General features: G+C 36.1%; 1 long non-coding RNA gene and 1 pseudogene across 3 annotated transcripts in view; one reads left to right on the forward strand and one right to left on the reverse strand.

Moving 5' to 3' along the window:
• Positions 1-20,631, reverse strand: part of LOC116285204 (small ribosomal subunit protein uS2-like) — a 45,155-nt pseudogene extending 24,524 nt beyond the window's left edge.
• The window catches only part of LOC140688777 (uncharacterized), a 107,686-nt gene continuing 106,181 nt past the window's right edge, over positions 19,944-21,448 (forward strand). For 2 of the 3 annotated variants that reach the window (XR_012063592.1, XR_012063590.1), the window contains exon 1: positions 20,123-20,210. This is a non-coding gene — a long non-coding RNA (uncharacterized lncRNA). Of the gene's footprint in view, positions 20,473-21,448 lie in introns of all 3 variants that reach the window. The other variant, XR_012063591.1, reaches the window with a different exon arrangement.

A 21,448-nucleotide genomic window follows, 5' to 3' on the forward strand; every position in this document is an offset into this window, starting at 1 on the left:
AGGTTTAATTCTTTGAAGAGGCTTTCCCAGATTAAGCAAATAAATGTTTCTTCTTTATCCCAATCACCCAATTTAGAAACAGATTTCTTCTAGAAAGAAAAAAGTCACCAAGCATCCACATCTGTTTTTACCTGACTTTACATATTACCTACAAATAAAAATCAATGACTTACTTTCCATTAATAGTTGTTTAAACTTTCTGTTTTGGATTTTCGGTGTTTTTTTTTTAAACTTAATTTATTCTTGTTCATTTGTGCTACTTGTTATCACTGTAAATAGACGCTCCAAAGTGGCAAAAGTGTATGTATGTAAAATTCCCACAGTAAGGTAGCTGGTATAGTTCTGTACATGATTATGTATTTAATACACTATTTGAATGACTGAGCAATTAGCTTCTATCAGAGCATGTAAATATTGCATGTTTTATGGCCAAAGCATAAATTGTTACAGCTATTTTAATGGATTGGGTCAATGATGTTAAAAAGAAATTCATCATATTGGATGTCACTTGGAGAGAAAAATGTCCTCAGTTTGCTTCCTGCTTCCTACTGGGTTCTGTATTATTGGCAAGTTTTGAGTTAGAATCTCTTGTAAAAGCTATAGTCTATTCATTGTGTCTGAAGAAAATTTAACTAATAATTTGACTCTACCATAGTAAATGCCACCTGCAATAAAAGAAATAAAGAAAACATTCCTGCGATAACTTGCTACAGTTTGTAACTGCGCAGTAAACTTTGTTTTAATTTTGCCATCCTGCATAAAAGAAACCACTTGAACATTTAAATCAACATTTTGTGGAAAAAAAATCAACCAACATGAGTAGTAAATTGAATGAGTGAAGTGCTTCACCATGAAAGATGATTTTTACTTTTTCCAATTTTCTATATAGGTTTCATATTTCTTGTATTGTTTACAGCATGCTTTATAAATCTTTCTGATTCACAGTCTTCCATGATTCATGGTCTTTCATGGGTGAGCTCATCTGGATCCATACCAATACTGCTCACGCTTATCATAATAGAAAGCCTGTTCATCTTATAAAGATAATATGCAATAAAAAAAAGATGTTACCTTTTTTCCATTAAAATAACATAGAAAATGGAATTGTCATGTCTTAACCTATTCTGTTCAGGATGAAAAAAAAGTGACAATGAGAAATGATGTCAGAAAGAGAGGAGGCGAGGTGGGTCACGGAGAGCCTTGAACGTCATGCTTTGATTGTATGATCTGAAAAGGCCTTGAAAGGTGTAACCATACAGGTGTCAAGGTGAGATGTGTATTATAACAGGGTTACTCTGGAAGCTGTGCTAACTGCTCACGGCAGGGGAGCAGAGCAGAAGCAAGAAGACAGTGTAGGAGGCTATGGATAGCGCTGAAGGAGATGATAATGCCATCACATGACGTAAAGTCTGTGCCAAGTTTAAAGCCTGGGCATATGCCAGAATTGAGTTCTCATTAACCTCAGACAGAGAAATTATAACGTTGGTTTTTTGTTTTTGTTTTTGTATTTTGGGTTTTTGTTGTTGTTGGTGGTGGTGGTATTTTCTTTTCTGGTAAGGGCAAGAGAAGGCTCTTAGGAATTCATATTCACATTAGCTTGGAGCTGCCTTTTAAATTCTCAAGTAGACTTTACCACACAGTTGGAAGACTGTGCCTGGATTCGAGGGAGCGCTTTCAGGCTAGATGCAGACTTTGAGAATCATCAGAGTAAGATGGTATTTTTAGTCATGAGACTGAATGAAATCGCCTATGGTGTCAGTGTAGATTTAAGAAGTTGTTCAAGGAATAAATCCTGGGGCAGTTTTTAATCAGCTTTACTGAAATATTTTTAATCATATAAAAATTGTATACATTTAAGGTGCATAAGTCGATGTTCTGACATGCATATGGTACACTGTGAAAGGTCACCACCATCAAGTTAATTAGCATCCCTGACGCCTCTGCATAATTCCGACTTTACCTGGGTGTGGTGAGAAGACTGAATTGTAAGATCTGTCCCCTTCACATCCATGAACATGTGATGTCTTTACATCTGTTTCTTTTTAAATTTCCTTCATCAATATTTTACAATTTTCATTGTACAAGTGTCCCCCTCTTTGGTTAAGTTAATTGCTAAGGATTTTATTCTCTTTACTGATGATGTGACTGGGATTGTTAATTCTTACTTCTCCTTCCAGGTAGTTTGCCAGTGTATCCTGCAACTTCGCCGAATTCATTTATTTCTTTTAACAGGTGTTTGAGTTTTAGAGTTTTCTGTATATACGACCACGTCATCTATAAAAAGAGATACTTTTACTTCTTCCTTATGATTTGGATGCCTTTTATTTATTTTTTACCTAGTTGCTATAAACATAATTTGAATATTATTTTATTGTTTATACGGTTTGCAAATATTTTATCACATCCCATAGGTTGCCTTTTCATTTGATTGACTGTTTCCTTTGCTGTGCAGAAGGTTTTTAATTTGCTATAATCCCACTTGTCTATTTTTCCTTTTATTGCCTGCGCTTTTGGTGTCATGTCCAAGAAATCATTGCCAAGGCCAACATCCAGAAGGTATTTCCCTATGTTGTCTTCTAGGAGTTTTATAGTTTCAGATCTTCCATTTAAGTCTTTAATCCACTAATGACTATAAATATTTTATAGTGTTCCTTTTCCCATTCCTGGCATTAATTGAATTGTTGCCAGCTCTGAGTAAAGGCCATTTCAGTTCTTGTATAACATTCTGTAACATGTTGTACAGCTTATCCCCACAGGCATTTTAAAATCCAATGATATTCAAAGTGAACATTTTTGTGATAAATAGGGTTGGCATTATGGCAGATTAATTCGTGTTGCAAACATGTTTACAACACAATTTTACTAACTAAAGTTAGTAAATAGTTCTTATTTTTAAAATCTTAAGAAAACTGCAAAACTCCAGCATTATTTGGTCATTCATCTAGTCCTGTAACTTCAGAGCACATATAGTTTTATGAACATTTAATCTATGATAGTAATCAAACTGATAGCAAATCCTAACTTTAGTAGAAATAAATGCAAGATCAATAATCTTCAATGTTGAGTCTAACCTTGGACAACATATAGTTTTAGTAGTCTAGACTTCTGTTCAGATATAGGTAACATTATGTTGGCAACTTGTAATGATTTGATAGGGCAGCAAATATTAAGAAAATGAATGTTTAGGTTTATTTTATTAAATATTGAAGGAATGTTAATAGATACCTATAAATAAGGAGTGACCAATATTTGCAAAAACTTTCAATTTGATGCTTCAGATTTTAACATAGATTTTTTTTTTTAGGATATTCTGTTAAGTGATTGTTGTATATCTGGTAAGCCTTACATGAGAAGTGACTTTTATAGGTGTATGTTGATGTTCTATAAACAATTAAATAAATTAATTGTTAAATAAATTTCTATATATTAGCAGTCAGACCTTTTGGTAGTGATGCAATGGTATAATAGATACCAGAAATATAAACTATTTCAAATTTCTTTTTATTTGCTCCCTATCATACCTGTATAAAGATTCTCTCAGGGGTTACAAAGAAGTCTCCAGAGAATAGAAGCATTTATTATGTAGCTGTGAACCCTTATTTGTTCTACCATCACAGATAGCACAAAGCAAGACAAAAATAGCACAATGTTCAAAGAACAATGACTCAGTTTTTTTTCAGAGTGAAATATGCAGCAGAGTTGTCTCTCCCACAATTTCAAGAACTTAATCTTGATGTCCTCCATTTATTCTGGGAACTAGAAAGCAAAACTATTTGCTAGAAATGAGGATGCGTGTCATGTATGAAGAAATTTTAGGGTTCTCTGAATAGTTAGTTTATGTCCATGGGGGACAAAAAAAGTGAAAAATATAAAAAGCAAGTTAAGTTTTTTTGCAAATTAAAATCTGTTACCCAAAATGCCTTTGCTAGTTGTTATCATTGTATATATTTCTGCAAGTATACACAGGATTAGTACTAAAAACAGAAAAGCGTATGATAGGATTGATTTAGAGAGGGGATGGGCTGGGTAAGTGACAACAAATACGGATGTGTAAAAGAGGTGAGAGGTTAGGGAAAAACTGCGTGGGACTGACTTATCACAGGGGAGAGGCAGAATCCACAGAGGGATAGTAACCCAGCAAAGTCAACTTCAGTTAATCTTGTCTGATTCCAACAAGGGGAAGAAATTAAGGGCTTGAGGCAGTTATAAGACTACATTTAGTGTATCCAGTATATTTACTTTATAGTAGGTAGTATATTTAGGATACAACATATATGGTGTGTATATACTCACACTGTGCAATGTACATTTTATATGTACACATATTGTATACAGAGATATATGTGGATAATATTACTATATTCTTTCTCTTTTTTTTTTAAGAAAAGTTTGTTCTTTCTCTACTGGAAATTTTTGCTTTCTTTGGTCATGAGAAATACAGGAGATCCCTATTTATCCTAAAATATTGAAAGGATGCTTGGTGTTATATACTTATGAAGTGACACACTTTTCAAGTGAGTCCTGCATACAGAACTCCTGATAAGGAGTACTAGGTACGTGGGTTGCATCTAGGTCTTTAGCTGAGTAACATCTATCATTAGACCTGTGAGCTTCTGGGTGCCATCCACATGGTAATTCTGACACTTGTTTTCAGCAATTACTTTACTCTCAAACATGTTCTTGTAAGAAATGGCAGACTTGAAATGGAAACATCTGTAAATGAGGCAGAGATGTACTAAATTGCCAAATATATGTTTCAAAAGCAATTTATCAGTTTTGTTGATACCATCTGCAGAATGAAGCACCATCAGAGCCCTGGAAAAGGGCAATTTTCTCTGAGTGGAAAGTTACCAAATGAAGTGATTAAATAAATCAGTAAAGCAAGAAAGAAAATAGGATAAGTGCCGTGGAAACAAGGAGGAAGAAATAAACCTCAAAAACAATTACAAAGATGAAAAACGACTGCCATTTTGGCTTATTCACATTTTTTAAAATTGCATATTCCATGTCCATTTTTTAAATAGAAGCTGTGAAAAGATTCCCACTTAACTAGTTCATCTCAGTTGTATGTGAAAGACTTAGTTACCTTCTACCTTTTCTTTTATTGCTGCAAAAAATAAACTCGTTTGGATTACGCATTGTTCTCTCAGGATAGAAGGGGAGTATTTGCTTCACAATTTGTGTGATTGGCTTGAAATAGGTAATGTGTCCCCAACACGAGCAGAATGGGAGTGATGAGGGTCTGCTGTCCCGGAGCTGTGCTCCTGATGGGACCATCAGACAACAGGGCTTTAGTGAAACAACCTGTCCCGCGAAGTTGTGACAGTGTGACAGCTGCATTGCATTCAGCCAGCTGAAAAATCCTTATGAAACGCCTGCTACCTCTGTGGGTATCTCCATGAGCAAGTAAGACTTGGTGTTGCATGGTCCTTGTATTCTAGTGGTGACAACAAAGCTTTTTAAAGTTAATCTTGGAGTAAGTTAGAAGGCAATATGTATAACAGAGAACAACACACAGAGGAATAAGATAGATTTCAGTAAAACGGATGTAGTTTTAAAATAAGAGTGGTCGGGGGCAGCTCCTTGGAGAAAGTGGCTGTGAAGCAAAGATGGGAAGAGGCTGAGAAGCAAGTGGTGCAGATACCTGTGGGGAGGGGCTCTCCACTCAGAACAGGGACTGCCCAGGCTCTGAGGCAGGTGACTGGTATGGATACACCCTCAGTATCTGTTCATCAGCAAACAGGACGGACAAGACGGGTAGCCTGTGAGAAACAGTCATTGATCGTGCATTTGCATTTCCCCGGACCAGGTGGAAGAGATACAAATGGTAGATCCATGACTTCACTGGTAACAGGAATGTCGTGATTTGCATAAAAGGTCCTCTTACCATAACCAGAGTCCACCTTGGTCAACAGAGATCACGGACATGTTTTTGCCTACCTAACAAGAAGGCTTTTTGGTTGACATAAATGTATTAATCAAGTGAAATAATCTCCTGGATTAGAGCAAATGGTGATGATTTTTTTATGATACAAATATTTTTTTCTTTTTAAAGGTATTTTCCCAAGGCCATACTCTATGAATGTATTTCTCTCTGTGTGTGCATGTGTGAGTGTTTACAATCATTTAGAAACTGTGTTCTATTAAAATGGGAGCATTATCTGATTGATTCCCTAGTGAGGGAGGAGTCATCAACACAACCTGCTGTGCCCTTAGTGACTGCACTGAAGGACAAATCCAAGTCTCCTTCCTAGGTGACCAGTTTAGAGAAAAGCTGTGTCCCAGGAAAGTGTGGGGATCAGAGTTGTGACCGTCATGTCTCTTCAGTGGAGACACATTCAGTCGAAAATGAAATTGTATTTCATTCAGTTTCAGGAGTACTTCTGGCTTCTCTCATGGCTTTTTTTATTCCGTTCCTCAAACTGGGGTTCTTTATGTCACCTTTCTATTTCCAGGACGTAATGTTCTTTTGAACATGAACCATTCTGCTTATTTGTGTATTTTGCTTAAGGCCCAGCAAAATGTTCTAGTAAGAGAGTCAATCAAATGTATTTTCTCATTTAAACATCCAATAAATATTATTAATTGGATTAAATAGAATTTGGTTTTAAATGTATTAAAGTGATTACATACTTAAAATATTCTATCTTTTAAAAATAATTTAAATCACTCTGTTTCTAATGTGTCTGTGTGTTTGTCAATTTATTTTTCAGATTTTACATTTTTTAAAAGGAAAAAAAAAAAACCTTGCACTTACGTGTAGTAGTTTTTCTGACAATGTTGATGTGAAAGGAAAGACCTTCTCTTTCTTGGTATCTCAGACTCGGGGAAGACACCCAGGTTCCCACATTACTACGTCTGTTTCTCTGTAGACAATGTAATGTGAGTCACTACAAAACCCGGAGAAAGTATTACACTACGTTACATCATGGAAGGGGGTTTTTGAAATTGCCTAACACACACACACACAAAGAAACTGCCTAACACAGAGCAGGTTTCAGGTCTTAAGATATGCAGCTACCAGGGAGAGGAGAGAAATTAATGACAAAACCCACTAATTCTAATTTCTGAGTAAGACTGTGTGCATGTCGGAAACACATTAGATGCCTGCTGCTTTGCTTCGAGGCTCAACGATGACCCGTAAGAGCTGTAAAAGCAGTTTTCCCTCTGATGCTTTCTCTTTAGTCTGTGACCAAGCATGTGCTTGGCTACAGAAGAAACAATACATGTTTTATATCTAAGCAATAATGAATACCTCCTTATTCTCTCACGGTACAGAAGAACGTCCTGGCCATGTCTTTGACACCAGCAATTTAAAAAATACAGGAATATTTTAGGATGCATAATCTATGCTGCAAGTAATCCATGGGCATCAAATATGTGTGTGTATATCACATAGTAATCTAGTAACTAATAAGCATTTTGATAAAAATATCCTACGATATAGTGTTCCTACTATGTGCTAATAATATATATATGTAATTTCCAATACATACCACATATACGATACAATATAATCTCATGTGGTAAGCGTTGCAAAAAAGTTTTTCAGACGTTCAGAAAGATTACTTGGCTCAACATCATTCCACATGTATTTCTTTAACAAGGGTTTATATCAAGATCTTTTTCCTTGTAAAGACATTTATCATCTATTTTGCATAATGCTATTCATAAATATTTACATCTGGTCCATTAAAGAAATAAAAATGCATGTTGCCCTTGATTCTCCTGGTGGAACAGTGAGTCTTACCTAAGTTGGGCCATATGATAATCAACGAAGAGATTTTTTTCATAAACAACGAATATGACACCCTCTCCTCTTTCCCCCATCTGGATGTTGATATCCGTCCAGTAACTGCTGTGTGCATTATAAAAAAAAAAATTAGGGTTGACAAATGATCTTCCTGCTGTACTTCCTCTCTGCCTCCCTGCCATTTGAGAGCAATGCTACATATTTCTATTCAGTAATATCAAAACGTACTTATAAGGAAAATTGGAGATGAATCTCCCTTTTCCCCTTGTACCTGCCTTTACTCACACGTTATCCTATGAAAAATGGCTGATGCAGAAGCAACTCTCTTGTCACACTGCCCCTTGCTCACACATTGCCAGGCAGTTAGCAACCCCAGACTGAAACCCCAGGACTTAACTGTCTCAGCAGTGAGGGCCAGCGTAAGCATAACTTTGAACTTTTTTTCAGGTTAAAACAAGATATGAAGATATTAAGATTCATCTTGAAAGGAGAGCTAGTAGTATTTCGGAGAATAATATGCATCTTATTTTAAAGGACAGCCAAGAAGTCTGAGTAAAGTACATCCTTACATACAAGCCAGAGCATCTTACCAAATAATATTAGTGTCCAGTCAGTATCTGTCATTTCCTTTATCAAATGTGTCACTCTGTGAGCACACGGATCTTGGTTATTACTGATCGATCACATTATTTTGAGGATGTGATAAAACAGTCTCACTTTTGATGATTAGTAAATATGCACAGATAAACACAGATAAAAATCCTTGCATTTGGATAACTTTATATGTGCATGAGAACATGCATCTTTTTGTAAGAAGCAAGGGAGAATGTTTATGTCTAATATTTAAGAAAATAAATAGTTATCTTGTGAAAGGTTTTGGGAGTTCAGAATAAGTGTGGGTTAGCTATTTAATGTTTTCTTAATTATAAATATAGTAGTATTTAAATTACTTTTCAAATATTTGATGAAATCTTGAAATGAAGTAAGTCCATAGAAGTTTATTAACATACATTGATCTGTGTGAAAATTATTATTATTTTTTTCTTGTGAAGAATAAGTGTACGTGAATGTTTTCATTTCCATCCACAGGAAAAAAAAGTTGCTTTTGTTACTGTCCCTCCAAAAACAATTAGAAAAATCAGAGTAGATAATAAAACATACAAATAATTTGACTGCAACAGAGAGCTAGTAATGCACTAGGGTTTGCCTGGCCAAGATGATAAGAAAGGGCAGAGAAGGTAGCTAACCCTACGGTTTGACATTTTTCCCTGAAATCAATTGCTAATTCTTAAAGTCATTCATGAGAGGTCATGTGGTTGAGTAAATACGTTGACAGCAGAGTCAAGAGAGTAAGTGGGGGAAAAAAAAGGAAATCAAGGCATGATAAAGAGAAGTGTCCTGTTAACCAATGCATTTTTTAGTTTAGGACCACAAAGCTTTTTCCTGTGAGTCAGAGTAAAGTGGAAAAGGCCAACGCTTACATCTAAAGCCTCGCATGGAAGCATTTTCATTTTTGCTGTAAGGCAAAAATTAGAAACAAGGCAGAGACTGTTTGATGCCTCCGACTGTATCATCTTCCCCCACAGAAGATTTATTTCTGCTCCTGGCATACATCTCGGCGAAGGGCATCTGCAACTCTCGAAGGGCATTTGCAACCCTGGGTCGTCATAAAACAGGAGTCAGCAAACTTTGTGCAAAGAGCCAAAATGTACACCGGTGCCTCACAGGACAGTTTCTGGAACAGTCTGAACAACCATTTCTGCCAAAAGGGTAATAGCTTTTTCTACTTTTCACATTATGAAACCTAAATATTCTTCTTAGCTTGTGAACTGTACACAAATAGTTGGTGGGTCCAATTTGGCTTCTGCACTGGTACACGAGTGAGGGCATGGACCAGATGGAGCTCACCGAGGCCGAGGGCAGCGGGGACTACCCGGTGTCCGAGGACCGGCAGTGCCGGGACCCCCTGGCTGAGGAGGAGCCTGAGCTCAAGGAGGTGGCCTGGAGCTGTCGGCTCCCCGGTGAAGCGCGGTGTTACTGGAACTCTACTCACTCACAAGCTGGTCTCTGATAGCCACGGCTCACCGCCTGTGCACCTGCCCTTCTTCCTGTCTCAACATCACAAGCTGTAGAGACACCACCATTAAAATGCTTTCAGTGTTCGGGAAGCTGCAGGGGCTGGGATGGATAGCTCAGTGGTAGAGTGCATGCTTAGCATGCACAAGGTCCTGGGTTCAATCCCCAGTACCTCCGTCAAAATAAAGAAAGAAACCTAATTACCACCCCCCTAAAAAAAGACAAAAACATTTTCATAGTGAAAAAAAGATCTTTAAATCATACTTATTTGTGTGCACATTCACATTGTTTTCAAATGCTCGTGAAACAGGAAGTAAAATCAGATGCCCTAGCTCATGTATGCCGGCAGCCTCAGACACATGAGATTGTGAGTTAGAGACAGAAAAAAAGAGTTAAGTTCGTCTTTCATAACATTACTTTTTTGTGCACTATGTATAATAGATATTTTTACAGTTGTACTATAATGCCTAAAAATTTAGAAGAAAAACAACAAGGAGAAATTACACCAGTTTTATATCGTGATTTTATATGAGTGTCTCAGGAGCTAAATATTTCCTTTGGCCTCTTTACTTCAGGTGCTTCACGGTGATGGAAGACCCGCCCCTTTCTATACCAAAGCGTGAATGCAGATTGCCTGAAATAGAAAGGCTGATTGCTTCCTCGAGCTGTTCCTCCCTGGGAGATACGTCCTTTGAAAATATTCTGCATTAGAAGATAGATTTCATCACATGGCATTCAGATTTGTTTTAAAATGAGGACACATGAAAGCCGTTTCATGAAGTAAAGAAAATTTGTGGAAATTATTGTAATCTCCAAGGTATTTTCACATTTTGATTAAAAACACAGCAATTTAATATGAAATTCTTTGAAAATATTGTATCATTTTTGAGAGTAGGAGCAATAGAGTTTAAGTTTTAAGGAATGTCTTTTTTGGGAGACAGCATTTATGTTGAATGCTTAAATGTGCACACCACTGGGAGCTGTCTAAATATTCATGCCTAGCAAGGTTGCAACTTACAGTCCATCATTTTAAGTCCTTTTTGCTCTCAGTACCACTCCCTTGCTTTCCTGTGACATTATAGATTGAATTTAACATTCAAATTTTTACTTTTAGCGCAACAGTTACTTAATGTCAGACTCTAACTTCAGAACTTAAAAGCTATGTGACTTGGGCCAATCTATTTAGCCTCCTTTTATGTAAATTTGAAAGAGCAATACTTTCCTTAGAGGATAATAAGGATTTAATGAAAATTTTGCATAAAAAATTTATACACATTTTGTCTAAAACACAATTGGTGTTTTGTGAGTATGAATTCTTTTGCCTGCCTTTACCATAACTTGATTACACTTTTCTCCATTTTGCATGGATAAACTTAGTTACGAATTACTCCTTAGAGGTCAAAACTATCCCAAAATTCTATCCAGTGTGTTGTTAAGATACAGGCTCAAAACTTCAGCTTTAATGTATAAATCTTAGGCTTAGGAAATAATACCTCAGGATTGATATAAACATCATCAAAAACCCGTTGTAGGGACTAGGTGAAAGTTTATACTACCAACAAAAACAAAACTTACGTACTATACTCACAGCAACAGAGAAGGATTATTAAAATAAAAAGCCAGGGAAAGTTCCCTCTCCATCATTTGTCCCCGGCTCAGAAATGCAAGCCTTTCACAAACTAGAAACCTGGGAATTTGTACCTCTTTAAAAAAGATGCACCTTCTTGGGCTATTTATTCATTTTTTCTCTATCCTCATCCATAAATTCACTGCCATATCTCTGACTTTCATAGATACATATTTTTTCCCTTTCCAGCAGGAGACTATAGCTTTCAGAAGTAACTGGAAATGAAATGACAAAGGACAGAATGAACTGTATTCTTGAGTTTTAGGATTTTATAAAAGTTAAGAAAAGCCTTCATAAAAGTAATGTCAAAGATTGAATTCTGTCTGCTTAGAAGAAAATCAGATAATGAGGAAAGAGAAGACAGTATCATTCCTCACTCCATCAGTAAAACATTCTGCTGGAAAGCTACCTGACGTAGCAATTTCAGCTAAAATTTGCACAAGAGTCCATCACCGCTGATATACACCTTGTTGGGGTCTCTCAAAGAGGAAGGAGGAAGGAAACAGTCCACAATCTCACTCTACTTCTGATACTGATAGCAAGCTTGGGTGGCCCCAAGTCCACCTTGGGTTTCAATAATTTGCAAGAGGGACTCACCGGTCTCACTGGAAACTTACGCTCACAGTTATGGTTTATTACAGTGAGTTAGTGAGGGGAAGAGACACATGGGACAGAGTCCAGGAGAGTTCCATATTTGGAGCTTCCAATTATTCTCTCCCTGTGGAATCACAGAAAGTGATACATTTCCTGGCCACAATATGTGACAGTGTTCATGGCAACCAAGGAAGCTCACCTGAACTTCGGGGTCCAGAGTCGTGACTGAGGCTGTGTCACGTAGGCATGGATGACTGCCCGCGTGGCCAGCCTAAGCCTCTGGCCCTTCCAGGTGTTGAGCTGTTACCACATGACCCAACGATATCATTGTTAGACTGACTGTACTGGCCCAAGGCCTTCAGGTCAGCAAAGATCATTTTATCAAGTAGAAAACTCCAAGGACCTAGAGATTGTCTCACAGTAGCTGAGGGCAAAGTCCTCAGTTTGGGCATGCTTAAATTCTTTACTACACAAAATGATAGAATCTGAAGTCTGTAAGATTCCTCAGTTTCAGTAAATCTGCCACCATCAGAAACATACAAAGTGATTGATAGCATTTATTGAAAGTGGATGCTTTCTGTGTTTGTCTACGTGTAGGTCCTAGAAAACCTATGTGGATATGAAAATCTACTACATTACCTGTGATGTAAGATGCCCTACTTCCTTGTAGTTGCAGTTGCAAAGTAGAGCAGAATCTTCACTGAGGTCGCAAATTTTGCCTTTTCGAATTGATCTCTCATACCTTAATATACACAGACCTTAAAGCAAACCCATAGTATCTACTCCTTCCTGTTGTGAAAGTCTTATCAGCACAGTGTAATCAAATCAGGGATTGAGAATGTTTTTTGGGATAGGGGACTCACTAAGATTTTCACAACTTAGCTGAATCACAGAACAAACACAAGTTTGTTGCTAGGCTCTCAAGATGAATTGAGATCCTAAAATGTGGAAGCAAACGCAGTTTAATTCTCTGCTGTTGGGATAGAAGAGGTTAAGGTGTGGACACTTTTGAATTCAATAGCTGCGTGCCAGACGCGTATGTTCTGCATGAACCAGTCATGCAAGGTTACAGGGCAGGTGCTGGGGTCACCATTCCTGCATCTCTCAAGCTGTCCAGCAAAAGGAAGAGAGGAGATGCACACCAACCCATAACAAGATTAGAACCAAGTTTAGGTTTTAATAAGTATATTTAAATCATTAAAGAAAAATGTATGTTAAAACCATGAGACAGTTATAAATTACTGTGGAAGAAAATGAGGTTTGAAAAAGAAGATAGCAGACTTTATAAAGACACAGTATTTAAAAGGCACCAGAAAAATAAAAGAAGGCTTATTAAAGCTGAAAAAAACTTAGTGTATCAGAAGAGAGAATTAAGATAAGAAATCAAAATGAAATATAGACAGAATGGAGATAAAAACATGAAAAATGAGTTAAAAGGCATAGAATAAGCTGAGAATGATGAATAGAGAAAGAGAGGACGTTTCAGAGAAACAGCGTCTGAGAACTTCCCGGAACAGACTGAGTGCACAAAGGTACAGCCTAAACACGGGAAAAAATAAAACTGCTCTTGCTAATAACTTGTGAACTGCTGAAAAGACTCAACGATGCCCTAAGAAACTGTAAAGGAAAGGAGAGCACTCCTAACGATGGCAATGGATGTAGAAGAGCTCTTCTCAGAAGCAAAACAGAGCTCAAAAAGAACGGACGCTTATTTTCAAATCCCGAAAAAACTTTCATTTTCAATCACATACCCAACCACACTAGCTTTTTAAAATAACGAAAAATTCAACTTAAAAAAGCAGCACATATAACAAGAGTAGTAGAGTAAACCACAGGAAGGCAAGAAAAACTCCATGCAAGAAGCAAATACATAGTTATATATCAAGAAATCCTCAATTTAGAAGAATACTCTGGGAAACAGAACCATGTGTCATGTAAACACTGTGAAGTGTGCTGTATCATTCATAAAATAACAGACTGACATAAAAATGGGCCAGAAAATAGAACATCAGAAAAAATGGGTTTTTTTTCAATGCTTAAATGTAAAAAGCTTTTCCTAGCCTCTAAGCAAAGCACAAAACTGAGCAACATGGTCGCTGCCCTGAGGAAGTGAGGCGTCCTACAGGAAGGGAGAAAGAAGACATGCACATCACTAATTAGAAAAAGGAATAAAAGATGTCATCAGTGGTCCCAGAGTCTTGTAGTAACGGGTAACGCTATGTGTGTGGACAGACGTCCTCACTGAGAAGATTTGTTTGATAGTAATAGTCAAAAATGATATTTCCAAATCTGATTCATACACAATTTTCATGGAAACAGTTCTACTGTAATGTTTACTACGTTGCTTTGTCCATGAGCACATTTAATGAGTGCATTGCATGTGCTAGGAATGGACTTTACCCATGGCCCTTTTAGGAAGAAGGAGCTTTAAATCTTACTAAAAATTCCAAATAAATAAATAAGATTTCCAATAAATTATTTATTATATGTAATATGACATCTGCACATATCAGTTAGTCACAGAAAATAAGAGAAACTCACATAATGCATGGCTGGTTTCAAAAATCAGAAGAGTTGAAACATTTAATAATTTAAATGAAAGCATACATACACTTGTATTTTAAAAGAAATCCCATATTTTAATGATAATAGATGATCTTGGCTACATTATGCCTGAAGTTTTTTTTTAATATGAAAAGGTGATTCGTTTATAGAGTATGATTCATTTAACATATTCTCCAAAGTGCTCAAGATTAGCTGCATGTTTCATGACCTATTCTAGGACAACTATGAAAGGTAATTTGAAATATTGTCTTTATTAATATTCTGTAAGATTTTGAGAGCTTCTGTAGACACTTAAGAATTGGAGTTGGTTACCCTCAAGAAGAACAGATGTTTTGACATGTGTCCAGATAAGTACTCCGAACTAGAAATTCAAATCTCCTTCTGGAAAACTTTTTGTGCTAACATATGGTAGACAATGAATCTTAAAAACCATTGGCTATGGACTTGACAGAAAAATGGGATTAGATAAGATTTATTTGCAGAGATTAACCAAATTGAGCATAGAAATGGGTGGAATTGGCTATATTCCTCTGATTTTCAAATGACTGGCAAAAATTCCTTCAATCTTTCCAAAAAATTCTCTAAACTGTCTGAAATTCACATGCAATATAATATTTCTAAACACGTTTCCTATTTGTCTTTGTTACATCATGTGGAACAGGCAGGGAAACATCATTCACAGTTCTAAGACAAATACAAATTTGTTGCCCCAAATTGTGGCAAGAAATGCTCAGATTTGAATAAATTTACTCTCTTCTCTATTATCGTGAAAAATGATGGATTCAAACCATAACAATATCCACATTTAAATGGCATCAAGCAAAATCATATCCTTTCTCTATTGCTGATGATAATTACATATGAAAATACCTCTCCATTTTTGTAGATTTACATTTATGTAATTTAAAAGTTTAAAATAAGAAGTGCATATTTGTCAGATTTTTTTAAAAAAACAAGCCCAAACTTATATAGAACACTTATGCATTTAAACAAGATGTAAGGCATGGTTTCCATTTTCTCCTCTTAGAGTTGTGTCATGTGTTCATGGTAAAAACAGTGACCTCTAATTGTTCTTCCTTTTGTTTGAATGTCATTTCTCTTGCGTGCTCCTTTTTTGTATGTTGTCACTGGACATTAAACACGTTTTGAAATGCACCAGAAACCCAGAATAGATTTTCAACACCCTCTACAGAAATATTTCAAATTTAACTCAGAACAGTTTCAACATGGATGATATATAATAGTTAGGTCCTTCGTACACTTAGGAATTGATATTAGAAATAAAGTGTGGACAATCAGCACTGTTTGCCTCATGCACTTAACTGAGAAAGAATATCCTGTAATGACCACTAATTTGGTAAGAACAATAACGTGATTTAATTATTCAAATTTCCACATGGCCCCAGAATTAATATTTTGGGGTACAGTCAACACTTTAATTCTATTCTTCTCTACAAATCATTGAAAATGTCCACCTTGTTTTGAACTAAGTACTAGGAAAACGTGTATGTAACTATTTTAACTAGATCTGGGGCCACCTATACAACAAAGAATAATGTAGTTTTTACTGTTCTGTATTGTTTAACTCAGATACTTTTCCTCATAGACATACTGTCTCTAGCCCAGGATTCTCAAGTTCAAAATATATGCACATCCAATGTTTCCTGGTGCAGAAAATCAGAATTGCTTTGAAAGATGCTTTTATCTAACTATGACCATTGTCTTGACCACAACTGTAGGCAAAGGTTTGTTTCTTTTTTATAAACCCATTCACTAATCTCTATGCCTAATCTCCACAGGCTGGCAAGGTGTATTTATTTTGAATAAATACACTGAAGTGATCTTCAAGTCTCTGATGTCTCCTTGGGAATCATTTTTGTAAACAGACTCCATCAATTCCTAATATCCTTCTCCTGCTTCTCAGCTGGTTAATAATCTATGACTGATCTTTAGTCAAGCAGTAAACATGGAAAGGTGTTTACATTATTTCTCCTAATTATCAGCTTGCTTTTCCAGGCATTATAGGACACTTTAAAGTTTCATAGAATTTAAATACGCTTGTTAAATGTAATTTTCAAACTTTTTAAAATTTTTAAAGAGAATTTTAAGAAAAATATCTAGACTGGACTGCAAAACCTGCCACTTAGTATCTATGTGATTTAAGTGACTTAACCTCTCTGAGACTCAGTTTACTCATCCACTGAAAGGAAGTAACAACATCAACTCTTCAGAGTTGTGGTATAGGTAAAATCTCCCAGCACTCAACATTGTTTAGTTTTCTCTTTCTGCTTCCAAGACAGTATCTCCCTTAAAAAAAAAAAAATTAACTCTCTGACATTCCAGTCTGGGAAAAAAAACATCTCTGTGACATGCTGAAATAAGAATCCATTCACATTGTCTTTTATTTTAATTATATATCTTGGATCACAGAGTTTTGGGATACCGTTAATGAGTTTTCACACACGATAAATGATGCACAAGACAGCTATTTACTATCCAAATCAGACTACTTGATGTTCTGTAAAGCTGCTTTAAGGATCTGAGTAAAAGATATCAGAAACATTACAAGAATGCAATGTTTCATTACCTCAGTACGTATGTTAAAATACTAAATAAAAACCTACAATCTATATAGCCTGATTATAGTACTGTTACTTCTATTATTTCTGGGCTAACAAAGTTAAATTTCAAATTGGTTGAACTTTATGGAAAATGAGGAAGTTTGGGGTATAGTTATGCAGAAGAATCATATTTTCAATTATACCACACAATCAAGATACAGCATATTCAAACAGCTGAAGACCAATGATAAAAAGAAAATCTTGGAGGCCACAAAATATTACATATAAAGAAAAAAGGAAAAAAGAGACTTTCATCAAACATAAGCTGAGAGAAATCACTGCCAGTTGATCTGATTTAAAATATTGAAGAATCCTTTTTATATCAAGTCAATATGATAATAGACAGAAATCTAGATTTGCTTAGTAAATAAAGATCTCTGGAAATAATAAAAATGACAATAAGTACATGTATTTTTTTTATTTAGATTTGCTTTAGTAGAAATTTGACTCTAAAAGAAAAATAGTAAAAAAAATTAAGTAGCTAATAATACAAATACAATTAAAATAAATTAAAAAAAGACAGAGGAAATGAAGACTTAATTATATTTATCCTGTTGTAAGTTTACCACTATTTTTCAGAGCTAAAAACAATACACAGTGGAGCATAAATGGGATAAAAAAAAACACTCAACCCCAAATCTAGCATACAAAAAAAAGAAAAGGGGGAACAAAGAGCAAATATAAGAAATAAAAGAAAAATTAGATGGTATAATTATATTCAAATACATCGATAATTGCATTATATATAAACTATCTATAGACCAATTTTAATGATAGAGATATTCAAATTGGATTAAAAAAAAGACACATCTATACACTGTCTATTGAAATCCAATTCAAATATAAAGGTTAAGTGTAGTAATACAGAAAAACATAATGTGTAAATATGAAGCAAAGGAAAGCTGGAGTAGCTGCATTAATATCAGAAAAAAATCGAATTCAGAACAAGGAACGTTACCAGAAATAAAGCAGTCAGTTGAGGGGAAAGATAACCATCCCAACAAAGCTTCAAAATGCATGAAGCAAAACCTGATAGAACTGAAAAGTAAACAGAAAAATCCATAATTGTACCTGGACACATTAACACTCCTCTCTCTGAAATGCACAGAACAAGCAGACATACAGTGATCGCAAACAAGACCTGGGAAACAGAAGTTGACCTAGTTGGCATCTATGAATCCTTCCAACAAACAAAAGCAAATGTATAAATTTCAAAAAGCTTTGGGAATATTTACCGAAATAGAACATTTTCTAGGCTACTAAATAAAACTAATAAATTTGAAAAAACTTGAAGATAGTCAAAGTGTATTTTCTGACCGCAGTGCAATTATTGAAAATATAGAATTCAACAGTAGAAAGATACCTGGAAAATGCCACATATTTGGAAATTAGACAAATACTTGTAAATAACTCATGAGTTAAGTGGAGATTCTTAAGGGGAATTAGAAAATATTTTTAGCTGAATGAAAATAAAAACACAGCAGATTATAATTTGTGGAACATAAAAAAAGCAGTGCTTAAGGGTATTTTGTAGCATTAAATGCCTGCTATTAGAAGAATGGTCTCAAATAAATTATCTAATTACCCATGTTAAGCAATAATAAAAAAGGGGAAAAAAATTAAACCCAAAGTAAGTAGAAGAGAGGAAATAATAATGATAAAAACAAAAAAGATGAAATAAAAAACAGAAATAATAGAAAAATTAATTTAAAAATAACTGGTTATTTTAAAAGATCAATGAAATTGATAAATCTCTAGCCAAAGTGATCAACTAACTCAAACCTATGAGAAGAAATAAAAAGCACTGGAATGGTAGAGCTGTCAGTAAATGCAGATTATATATATAATGTTTCTCTTCAATTTTATTAAAAGACAGAAGATTACATAAAGCGATAATTACAATACTCGTTTAAATTTGTTTGATTTAATTTGTTTGATTCAATCTGTTTGAACTAAAACAAAAATAAAAACAATTCACTCATTTACCGCACTTCCTACCCTCCGCCTCTGGCAACCACATATATATGTGTGTGTGAGTGTGAGTGTACACACACACGTATATTTAGATTTCGCATATAACAGGGATCATAAGGCATATGTCTTTCTATGACTTTTTTCACTTGGTATAATAATTTGAAAATTATATGGCAAAATAGAGCAAAAGAGGAGAAATGGATATAAAGTAGTAACAGGGCAAATCTGCAATATTTTATTGTACTTAAGTCAGTATCAATGCAAAGTAGATTATAATATATTTAGATTCATATTGTAAACCCCAGAGCAAATAGAAAATCAGAGGAATTGAAATGAATACTACAAAACATTTATTTTACATAAAACGAGTTAATAAAGGAAGACTAAGGACTGACAAAGACAACAGCCATAAAAAACAGCAGTTATACAGTAATGATATTAATAATGGTATCAAATATAAATGGACTCATCACTCCAACCAAAAGTTGGAGATTTGATTTGATTTGATTTTTTAGAAACTATTTTCCATCAAACTGTTCCCTTTTCAAAAGTCTGTGTAAGGAAGGGTGTGTACAGCTCAGCAGTGGAGCGCGTGCTTAGCGTGCCAAAGGGCCTGGGTTCCATTCCCAACATCCCCGTTCGGGAAAAACAGCAACAACAACAACAGTTTAAAAAACCCACAGGAGAGTCTGCCAAAGAACAGCTTAAGTCCAGCGTCTCACCTCGGGTTGAGGTCTGGAGCAGTCCATCCCCCCAGAAATCCTCGCTGGTCACAGCCCCGGCCGGCTCCTCCTCTCCGCGCCGCTCAGGACCTTTGCAGCCGCAGGGATCAGGCAGGACCTCTCGCGGGTGCTCACGGGAGAGGGAACCACGCATGCCCAGAACTTCCGGGCGGCGTCCGCCCCGTCAGAGCCTCGGAGGGAGCTCCCTTGGTGCGAGGGTGGCCATGTCCGCAGGGCAAGGAGAAACAGTCCGTGTCACCCGGAGCAGTGGTAGGCAGGTAAGAGGCCTCGGGGAGAGCTGGAAGCAGTCACCATCGCGGGTCGCGGCTCCCGGAGGGCCGCCTGGATCTGGTTAGAGAAGGTTCCAGCAGTGAGGGGACCAGCAGCAGGAGTGGCTCCCGCGGCAGCAGCCACCTTCAGCACAGCTCGCGGGCCCGTCTTCCTGGAGGATGTGGCAGTGACATCAGCTGGGTTTTCAGTGGCAGCAGTGGCAGGAGCGGCCAGCAGAAGCTTTTCCCAGGGTCTCTTCAGATTTATGAGGTAAGGCCATCACTTTTCCGTTTGTAGATGTTCTGTTCCATTTGCAAGTAAAGGCTGATGCCACCTAAGGGGGTTCCTGCCGCAAGGAATGTGAGGACAGCCTTCTTCATTTGCTGGGCTCTGGGCATTGTGAAAGTGTCTCCTTAAGTTATGGTGGGAACCCAGAACAATGTCTCATGGACCCTGTCTGGATAGTACAGAAAGGGAAAAGTCAGAGATTGTAGAATTGTAAATTGGAATAAAGAGCGTGATTCGATTATATTGAATAGAAAGGAGATTTTTAGATTCAAAGATCAAACAGGTTTATCCATATATTATCATTTTCTCTATCAATGTTAAATCTATAGGTCTTCTCAGTTTTAAAAGATTTTGTTTTTAGGGGCTAATACATTTCTTGAGGCTTTGCATATGAAATCTAGGTTATTAGAAAATTATTAGAAATGAAAGCCAATCAAATAATAGTATACTTAAAAGGTCATCGATGTAGGAAAAGAAATAACTTTTAAGAAGTACATGAAATTTTAAAGTTCAGACATTTCAGATTGTAAAAATATCAAACACTGTAAAAAGGCATTTGTACTCAGAATTAACTTTGTACCTGAGCCTCATGGTACAGATAGAAGTCTTGGCAACTTTCCACCTTCAAAAGAGGTGTGGAAGAATGTGAGGCTCCCACGTACAGCACAGGAAAGCTGCTCAAGGAAGAAATAAGGGCTTTGATGAAGGCTCCTGAGCTTTCCATAATAATATTAAAATATTTTATAAAGAATGTTGCATAAAATATAAATCCTTTGAAATGTTCTGTAATGAAAATGCTGTGTAGTCAGTAAGTTTGGATATGCTGCATAGATTGTATCCTTTGCAAGAGGCATCATTCAAATGAGCACAATGGAGTAGTCTTGCAGGAAAAGAACTGCATTTAGTGTGCTATTCCTGTCGTATTTGGCCATGAAACGTATCTATTTATGTTCTATAT

The sequence above is a fragment of the Vicugna pacos genome, chromosome 23 (assembly GCF_048564905.1).
Source record: "Vicugna pacos chromosome 23, VicPac4, whole genome shotgun sequence".
In the NCBI taxonomy this organism is placed as follows: domain Eukaryota; kingdom Metazoa; phylum Chordata; class Mammalia; order Artiodactyla; family Camelidae; genus Vicugna; species Vicugna pacos.